The sequence below is a fragment of the Globicephala melas genome, chromosome 17 (assembly GCF_963455315.2).
Source record: "Globicephala melas chromosome 17, mGloMel1.2, whole genome shotgun sequence".
Lineage (NCBI taxonomy): Eukaryota > Metazoa > Chordata > Mammalia > Artiodactyla > Delphinidae > Globicephala > Globicephala melas.
In genome coordinates, this window is record NC_083330.1 from 33,682,638 (window position 1) to 33,693,384 (window position 10,747).

Below are 10,747 nucleotides of genomic sequence, written 5' to 3' on the forward strand. Positions count from 1 at the left end.
GAAAGTGGAACTTTCAGGGAATTGCTTTTCTCCTAACCTCTTCTCCTATTGCTGAGAAGTCATTCCCAGCCTGATTCTAATTCCCTTATGGAAGACCTGTATTAGCTCTCTGGACACTTTTAGGATCTTCTCTTTATTCTTGCTATCCTTAAGTTGTATATGCCCACACATAGATTTTTTTCTTTTCTCTTGCTCAGTAGATATTATACATTTGCAGACTCACATCTCCCTTTAGCTCTGAATTCTTTTTTTCTTGTAAGTTTCATCCAATCATTTTCACTGTTCTTTCTGGAACTTCTATTCATGTTGGAAACCACAATTAATTCTGTATGAATTATCTTTTCTCTCATATTTTGTCTCTGACTACTGTTCTCTACATTTCTCCTTTGCTCTAATCTTGTAGTAATGCAAATATAGTCTACAAGTCAACCTTACAGGCAGTGAGACAGAGAAATGTGTCATAAGTCATGTTTCTCCCTTCCATTTAGTTAAAGGCTTATCCAACATCAGTCCTCCTGGATCAGTGAGTGAGTGTCACCTATGGTGGTGTGTGTTCACTCTTACTACAAACCAATATCTGGTCTCAGTACTGGAGTATACAATAGTGAACAGAGAAACAAAGTTCCTGACATCCTGTACTTACTTTGTTAGAGGAATAAAAGCAATAAAGGGTTGCATTTCAGGTGTAGTTCTAGAGTGAGCAGCTGTAGCTGAAGATTTCAAGTAGGCAGGCAGCATCTTGGTCACAGATAGGCAGCAGCTCCCTTGGTGGTTTGGGGTACTAGGTTAGGCAGCCCCAAAATGTGCCTCAATGGCATACTGATTATTTTGAATTAAAGTTACTAAACAGCCAACACAAAAAATACTCTCCTGTCTCTGTGAAAAGAGGAAATAAATTATGACAAGTGCACTCATGCCTCTGGAGGTAGAGTGATACCTTTTCACCAAAGATAGGGAATTTGGGGCTGAGAAGCCTATATAAACAAAACTTGTTACTTTAATTTACTACCCCAAACCCAAATTCTGTTTAGATTTTTCACTAATTGGGCACCCCAAACCTAAGTTCCTTTGTCCTATCAATTCCTTACAAATGTATTGTTTATTTGCCTAAAAGTATAAAAGCTGCTTGCTTCAGCCACTTCTTAGGACCCATTTCTACAAGACCTCCATGTGCATGATTAAAATTTGTTTCTTTTTCTCCTGTTGATCTGTCTTGTATCAATTGTATTAGTATAGCCACAAGGATGCAAGAGGGGTCGAGGGGAATAATTCCCCCTTCCTGATAGTGAACTGCTCTTGCAGTGTGACTTTGGGTACTTTTCTCATAATTCTACCTATGTGTCTTCAGCTCTCCTATGCTTCTGCAATATCCTGTAAAAATTCTTCTTATTCTTAAGAGTGATTCTTTTTTTTTCACACACACACACTGTATTTTATTTATACAAAATATAAATAAACTGACACCAAGCATCGTAAATGGATGACCACAACAAAAGCAACAATGATTGCAATTACCAAACACGAAACACACTCATACTATGTCATAATATTGACATTCAGTCCAGTAATCCTCCACTGTAACAGCTCCATTATTTTGCAGTGAAAATTGATTTGTATATTTTTTGTTTCTGAGTCCTTGTGGGATTTTATTTTTTTATTCAAACAGGAAGTCACAAAAATTATAATCATCCTCATCAGTTCACTCAGTCCCACATAATTAATTTTTTTTATCTTGATCTTTTGTTAGCACTTTTATGAATTCATCAGTTTTCCATTAGAGTTCTGAAAATGCTTATTCATTCAGTTCAGCAGTATACTCAGTTACCAGAAACCTGTACTTGTCAAAGTCTTTTCCATGAATTCTTTGAAGATGAAACCCTTTTACAGGAACATTTTTGCAAAAGCATCAGAGTACACCCAGAACTGTCTGAAAATGACAAAAGACTTAACAATGACCTCGGATAAAGATTTGAGGAACATTCATGATAATGCAATTGACAAGGAAATTTAGTTATTTCTGAGATATACATTTTAAAGTAATAACTAGAATTATGACTTATAACATTAAGAACATATAAGATTTCTAGAAATTTCATGTAATCTCTGAAACATTTATATTAACATATTTCCATACAAATAACCTAAAGAAAGTTTAGTATTAGTTGTTTTTTTTGTTTGTTTGTTTTTTTATACTGCAGGTTCTTATTAGTCATCAATTTTATACACATCAGTGTATACATGTTAATCCCAATCGCCCAATTCAGCACACCACCATCCCCACCCCACCACGGTTTTCCCACCTTGGTGCCCATACGTTTGTTCTCTACATCTGTGTCTCAACTTCTGCCCTGCAAACCAGTTCATCTGTACCATTTTTCTAAGATCCACATACATGCATTAATATCCGATATTTGTTTTTCTCTTTCTGACTTCACTCTGTATGACAGTCTCTAGATCCATCCACATCTCAACAAATGACCCAATTTCGTTTTTATTATGGCTGAGTAATATACCATTGTACATATGTACCAAAACTTCTTTATCCATCCTTCTGTTGATGGGCATTTAGGTTGCTTCCATTACCTGGCTATTGTAAATAGTGCTGCAATGAACATTGGGGTGCATGTGTTTTTTGAATTATGGTTTTCTCTAGGTATATCCCCACTAGTGGGATTGCTGGATCGTATGGTAATTCTATTCTTAGTTTTTAAGGAACCTCCATACTGTTCTCCATAGTGGCTGTATCAATTTACATTCCCACCAACAGTGCAGGAGGGTTCCCTTTTCTCCACACCCTCTCCAGCATTTATTGTTTGCAGATTTTCTGATGATGCCCATTCTAACTGGTGTGAGGTAATACCTCATTGTAGTTTTGATTTGCATTTCTCTAATAATTAGTGATGTTGAGCAGCTTTTCATGTGCTTCTTGGCCATCTGTATGTCTTCTTTGGAGAAATGTCTATTTAGGTCTTCTGCCCATTTTTGGATTGGGTTGTTTGTCTCTTTAATACTGAGCTGCATGAGCTGTTTATATATTTTGGAGATTAATCCTTTGCCCGTTGATTCATTTGCAAATATTTTCTCCCATTCTGAGGGTTGTCGTTTCGTCTTGTTTATGGTTTCCGTTGCTGTGGAAAACCTTTGAAGTTTCATTAGGTCCCATTTGTTTATTTTTGTTTTTATTTCCATTACCCTAGGAGGTGGATCAAAAAAGATCTTGCTGTGATTTATGTCAAAGAGTGTTCTTCCTATGTTTTCCTCTAACAGTTTTATAGTGTCCGGTCTTACATTTAGATCTCTAATCCATTTTGAGTTTATTTTTGTGTATGGTGTTAGGGAGTGTTCTAATTTCATTCTTTTACACGTAGCTGTCCAGTTTTCCCAGCACCACTTATTGAAGAGACTGTCTTTTCTCCATGGTATATCTTTGCCTCCTTTGTCATAGATTAGTTGACCATAGGTGCGTGGGTTTACCTCTGGGCTTTCTATCTTGTTCCATTGATCTATGTTTCTGTTTTTGTGCCAGTACCATATGGTCTTGATTACTGTCGCTTTGTAGTATAGTCTGAAGTCAGGGAGTCTGATTCCTCCAGCTCCGTTATTTTTCCCTCAGGATTGCTTTGGCTATTCAGGGTCTTTTGTGTCTCCATACAAACTTTAAGATGATTTGTTCTAGTTCCATAAAAAATGCCATTGGTAATTTGATAGGGATTGCATTGAATCTGTAGATTGCTTTGGGTAGTATAGTCATTTTCACAATATTGATTCTTCCAATCCAAGAACATGGTATATCTCTCCATCTGTTGATATCATCTGTAATTTCTTTCATCAGTGTCTTATAGTTTTCTGCATACATGTATTTTGTCTCCCTAGGTAGGTTTATTCCTAGGTATTTTATTCTTTTTGTTGCAATGGTAAATGGGAGTGTTTCCATAATTTTGAGATTTTTCATCATTAGTGTAAAGGAATACAGAGATTTCTGTGCATTAATTTTGTATCCTACAACTTTACCAAATTCATTGATTAGCTCCAGTAGTTTTCTGGTGGCATTTTTAGGATTCTCTATGTATAGTATTATATCATCTGCAAACAGTGACAGTTTTACTTCTTCTTTTTCAATTTACATTCCTTTTATTTCTTTTTCTTCTCTGATTGCTGTGACTAGGACTTCCAAAACTATGTTGAATAATAGTGGTGAGAGTGGACATCCTTGTCTTGTTCCTGATCTTAGAGGAAATGCTTTCAGTTTTTCACCATTGAGAATGATGTTGGCTGTGGGTTTGTCATATATGGCCTTTATTATGTTGAGGTAGGTTCCCTCTATGTCCACTTTCTGGAGAGTTTTTATCATAAATGGGTGTTGAATTTTGACAAAAGCTTTTTCTGCATCTATTGAGATGATCATATTGTTTTTATTCTTCAATTTGTTAATATGGTGTATCACATTGATTTATTTGTGTATATTGAAGAATCCTTGCATCCCTGGGATAAATCCCACTTGATCGTGGTGTATGATCCTTTTATTGTGTTGTTGGATTCTGTTTTCTAGTATTTTGTTGAGGATTTTTGCATCTATATTCATCAGTGATATTGGTCTGTAATTTTCCTTTTTGTAGTACCTTTGTCTGGTTTTTGTATCAGGGAGATGGTGGCCTCATAAAATGATTTGGGAGTGTTCCTTCCTCCACAATTTTTTGGAAGAGTTTGAGAAGGACGAGTGTTAGCTCTTCTCTAAATGTTTGATAGAATTCACCTGTGAAGCCATCTGGTCCCAGACTTTTGTTTGTTGGAAGATTTTTAATCATAGTTTCAATTTCATTACTTGTGATTGGTCTGTTCATATTTTCTGTTGCTTCCTGGTTCAGTCTTGGAAAGTTATACCTTTCTAAGAATTTGTCCATTTCTTCCTGGTTGTCCACTTTATTGGCATAGAGTTGCTTGTAGTAGTCTCTTAGGATGCTTTGTATTTCTGTGGTGTCTCTTGTAACTTCTCCTTTTTCATTTCTAATTTTATTGATTTGAGTCCTCTCCCTCTTTTTCTTGATGAGTCTGGCTAATGGTTTCTCAATTTTGTTTATCTTCTTAAAGAACCAGCTTTTAGTTTTATTGATCTTTGCTATTGTTTTCTTTATTTCTATTTCATTTATTTCTGCTCTGATCTTTATGATTTCTATCCTTCTGCTAACTTTGGGTTTTGTTTGTTCTTCTTTCTCTAGTTCCTTTAGGTGTAAGGTTAGATTGTTTACTTGAGATTTTTCTTCTTTCTTGAGGTAGGCTTGTATAGCTATAAGCTTCCCTCTTAGAACTGCTTTTGCTATATCCCATAGGTTTTGGATCGTCGTGGTTTCATTTTCATGTGTCTCTAGGTATTTTTTTTTAATTTCCTCTTTGATTTCTTCAGTGATCTCTTGGTTATTTAGTAACGTATTGTTTAGCCTCCATGTGGTTGTGTTTTTTACGTTTTTTCCCTGTAATTCATTTCTAATCTCATAGTGTTGTGGTCAGAAAAGATGCTTGATATGATTTCAATTTTCTTAAATTTACTGAGGCTTGATTTGTGACCCAACATGTGACCTATCCTGGAGAATGTTCCATGCGCACTTGAGAAGGAAGTGTAATCTGCTGTTTTTTGATGGAATATCCTATAAATATCAATTAAATCTATCTGGTCTATTGTGTCATTTAAAGCTTCTGTTTCCTTATTTATTTTAATTTTGGATGATCTGTCCATTGGTGTAAGTGAGGTGTTAAAGTCCCCCACTATTATTGTGTTACTGTTGATTTCCTCTTTTATAGCTGTTAGCAGTTGCCTTATGTATTGAGGTGCTCCTATGTCAGGTGCATATATATTTATAACTGTTTTATCTTCTTCTTGGATTGATCCCTTGATCATTATGTAGTGTCCTTCCTTGTCTCTTGTAACATTCTTTATTTTAAAGTCTATTTTATCTGATCTGAGTATAGTTACTCCAGCTTTTTGATTTCCATTTGCATGGAATGTCTTTCTCCATCCCCTCACTTTCAGTCTGTATATATCCCTAGGTCTGAAGTGGGTCTCTTGTAGACAGCACATATATGGGTCTTGTTTTTGTATCCATTCAGCAAGCCTGTGCCTTTTGGTTGGAGCATTTAATCCATTCACGTTTAAGGTAATTATTGATATGTACGTTTCTATGACCATTTTCTTAATTGTTTTGGGTTTGTTTTTGTAGGTCCTTTTCTTCTCTTCAGTTTCCCACTTAGAGAAGTTCCTTTAGCATTTGTTGTAGAGCTGGTTTGGTGGTGCTGAATTCTGTTAGGTTTTGCTTGTCTGTAAAGCTTTTGATTTCTCCATCGAATCCGAATGAGATCCTTGCGGGTAGAGTAATCTTGGTTTTAGGTCCTTCCCTTTCATCACTTTAAGTATATCATGTCACTCCCTTCTGGCTTGTAGAATTTCTGCTGAGAAATCAGCTGTTAACCTTATGGGAGTTCCCTTGTACGTTATTTGTCATTTTTCCCTTGCTGCTTTCAAGAATTTTTCTTTGTGTTTAATTTTTGCCAGTTTGATCACTATGTGTCTTGGCCTGTTTCTCCTAGGGTTTATCCTGTATGGGAATCGCTGTGCTTCCTGGACTTGGGTGACTATTTCCTTTCCCATGTTAGGAAAGTTCTTGACTATAATCTCTTCAAATATTTTCTCTGGTCCTTTCTCTTTCTCTTCTCCTTCTGGGACCCCTATAATATGAATGTTGTTGCATTTAATGTTGTCCCAGAGGTCTCTTAAGTTGTCTTCATTTCTTTTCATTCTTTTTTCTTAAGTCTGTTCCACAGCAGTGAATTCCACCATTCTGTCTTCCAGGTCACTTATCCGTTCTTCTGCCTCAGTTATTCTGCTATTGATTCCTTCTTGTGTAGTTTTCATTTCAGTTATTGTATTGTTCATCTCTGTTTGTTTGTTCTTTAATTCTTCTAGGTCTTTGTTAAACATTTCTTGCATCTTCTTGATCTTTGCCTCCCTCCTTTTTCCGAGGTCCTGGATCATCTTCACTATCATTATTCTGAATTCTTTTTCTGGAAGGTTGCCTATCTCCACTCCACTTCATTGTTTTTCTGGGGTTTTATCTTGTTCCTTCTTCTGGTATATAGCCCTCTGCCTTTTCATCTTGTCTATGTTTCTGTGAATGTGGTTTTTGTTCCACAGGCTGCAGGATTGTAGTTCTTCTTGCTTCTGCTGTCTGCCCTGTGGTGGATGAGTGTATCTAAAAGGCTTGATGGGAGGGACTGGTGGTGGGCACAGCTGACTGTTGCTCTGGTGGGCAGAGCTCAGTAAAACTTTAATCCATCTGACTGTTGGTGGGTGGGGCTGGGTTCCCTCCATGTTGGTTGTTTGGCCTGAGGCAACCCAACACTGGAGCCTACCTGGCCTTTTTGGTGGGGCTAATATCAGACTCGGGAGGACTCACGTCAAGGAGTACTTCCCAGAACTTCTGCTGCCAGTGTCCTTGTCCCCATGGCGAGCCACATCACCCCCCCTCCCCAGCAGGAGACCCTCCAACACTAGCAGGTACGTCTGGTTCATTCTCCCCTGGGGTCACTTCTCCTTCCCCTGTGTCCCGACGCACACACTACTTTGTGTGTGCCCTCCAAGAGTGAAGTCTCTGTTTCCCCCAGTCCTGTTGAAGTCCTGCAATCAATTCCCACTAGGCTTCAAAGTCTGATTCTCTAGGAATTCCTACTCCCGTTGCAGGACCCCCAGGTTGAGAAGCCTGGCGTGGGGCTCAGAACCTTCACTCCAGTGGGTGGACTCCTGTGGTATAAGTGTTTGCCAGTCTGTGTGTCACCCACCCACCATTTATGGGACTTGATTTTACTGTGATTGCACCCCTCCTACCATCTCATTGTGGCTTCTCCTTTGTCTTTGGATGTGGGGTATCTTTTTTGGTGAGTTCCAGTGTCTTCCTGTCGATGATTGTCCAGCAGCTAGTTGTGATTCTGATGTTCTTGCAAGAGGGAGTGAGAGCACATCCGCCTACTCCGCCATCTTGATTCCTCTCCGAAAGCAACTCTTAAGAGTGATTCTTAAGAGCTAGAGTGAATTTTATGAGTTCTGTTCTCTGCAACTGAATCTGACTGCTACAATAGCCACAAAAATAAATTGTATTTTTAGCAAGCAGCCTTCTTGGTATAGAATTTTCTAATCCCCTGAGTTCAAATTGCAGGAACAAACTTTATCTTAAGTCCCCAGCACCAGTAAGTCCCCAATTTCCCATGTAGTCAGGGAAGCATTTTTTTTTAATTTGCCATCTAGATAGAGAATAGAGCTGATGACTCTATTCTCTAAACCCCTCTAAAACTTAGTCTTATACTACCAAGCATATGAAATGGTCCATTGACAGGTTTACCTAGTATACAAAATGCAAGTTTATTTTGAATAATTTCCATTACAATTTTTTGTTTGCTTCTAGAAAATGCAAAAACATACTATCTTTGTCAGCTCAGGCTCCAAAACAAAACGCCATACAGTAGGTGGCTTAAACAGATATTTATTTTCTCACAATTCTGGAGCCTGGAAGGTCTGAGACCAAGGAGGCTGCTGATTTGGTCCTTGGTGAGAGCTCTCTTCCTGGCTTGCCACCCTCTCCTGTGTCCTCATCTGGCAAAAAGAGACCGCTCCTCTTCTTCTAAGGTACCAAACCTACTGGGTTAGAGTTCCACACTCATGACCTCATTTAATCTCAATTACCTCTTTACAGGCCTTATCTCCAAATACAGTCACATTAGGGTTAGGGCTTTAATATATGAATTGGGGTGGAGTGGGGGAGAGCACATTTCAATCCATACACATACTTCCTGATTTTAGAAAATGTGAAAATATTTTACAATATTATTGATAATAATGAAAAGTATTTATTTTCATATTTATTTAATATTTTATATTTATTTTAATATTTATTAACATGAACCAGGTACTGTGGTAAGTGCTTTATAAGTATTTTTTAATTTAATTCTTATAACCAATGAACTAACTATTATTATCTCATTTTACAGATGAGGAATCAAAGCCCAGAGATGCTAAGTAACTTGTCCAAGATCACACTGCTAGCACAGTGAAGACTCCAATAGACAGTCCTTTTAACTACTATAGTATAATTTAATGTATAAAATACTGGTATATTATACACCAGTAAGGAGGGTTGTTTTGGAATGGTTGATAGTGTGAGATAAGCTCCACCCTGAATGTGCTACTGCATGTGCTGAAAGGAGGAATGAGAGTCTATTATGCAAACGGGGGAGTTTGGATTACATACTAATTTACACTCTCACCAGCAGTATCTGAGTCTGTTGCTCCATGACCTCATCAAACCTGGATTTTATATTTAAATAGCACCTCACCCTACAATTTCAAAAAACAGAAACAAAAATTCTGATGTGCCCCATTTGCTATAAGAAAAATCCTCTATGTAGTTATTGTGACCTGGTTTAATCATTAGCCCTTATCAAGGGTAAACCATGATAGCAAGTTCCCGAGGTTTAAATACACGTCTGCTTAAGGCTAAAATTTGATATGCTCACTTTATTAATTCATCTGAAAATACCACAAGAAACTCAATGTGAAAACAAAGCCATAAAGAAAAGAAAAAGTTATACAAAGTGCTCATAAAACTTACAGTTTTAAATATTTCAGTTCTCTGGATTGGCATAGCTATTATGAATTTAGTTCCTTTAAAAGGATAATGTTATGAATATCAACAGAAAATTATGCTTCACTTTCTGAAACATTAAAGTAAAATAAACATTAGAGTAACATGAATATAAGTGTATATGTATGAATGAATATATTATTTTAGATTGTATAATCCTGGAGTCAGGCTGAGTCCTAAAACTTCATTTCAAGCTCCACAGACTCTAAAATACCTGCTAAGTCCAAGTTTGTTCAATGACAACATTCAGCAAAAATTGAGAACTTAAAAAATTATTTAAAACCAGAAACTTACGTATCCCAGATTTTAACTGCAAAAATAATTAGCGCTCTTTGGAAAGAGGGATAGAAAGACATCTCTATATAACAGTATATGCAATTAATCACTTCTCCCAGTTTTTTTCCCCCCCTTCATTTCTTGAAAATACCGAATGGGAACACTCATTACTCGGTACTTTCTAATTTTTCTTGCATTATAACCACCTGGAGGGACTTAAAAAAATACACGTCCCTGCCCTTTCCCCCTCCATGAAAGGTACTCAGTGAATCTGGGGCGGGGCTGAGCACCTGTATTTTTAACCAGCGATGCCACTTCAGGAAGGGGGGCCTCAGTCGGAAAGCCAGACTTCCCCCATCAGAACCCTTGGGGTGGGGCCCGGGCACCCATGGTTTGATGAGTTCTCTCAGGCGATTGTGAGGCAGGGTCAAGAACGAAAAGCGCGCGCAAGCTCCGGGCGTCTGCGCCCAGGGCAGCGCGAGGTAAGGCGCTAAAGTGGTTTTCGTCGAGCGGGAATCTCGGTCTTGCCGGGCGTCCTCAGTGAGAGGCCCGCGTGGACCGACTCTGGAGACACTGGGGTGCTCGGGTCGCAGAGGCCGCGCATCACGCAGGGATTTCCCCCTATCCGTCCCGCTACCGAGGTTAGTAGCTCTTCCTCTTCCCCTTGTCATCCGGCACTCAGGACGCACATCCTCCCAGCCTTGCCAACCTCCCACGCCGCAGGGCGCAGGCCGAGGCCCGTGCCCCAGTAGCCACCGCCAGCCGTCTGGTGGGCGGACTGCCTCGGC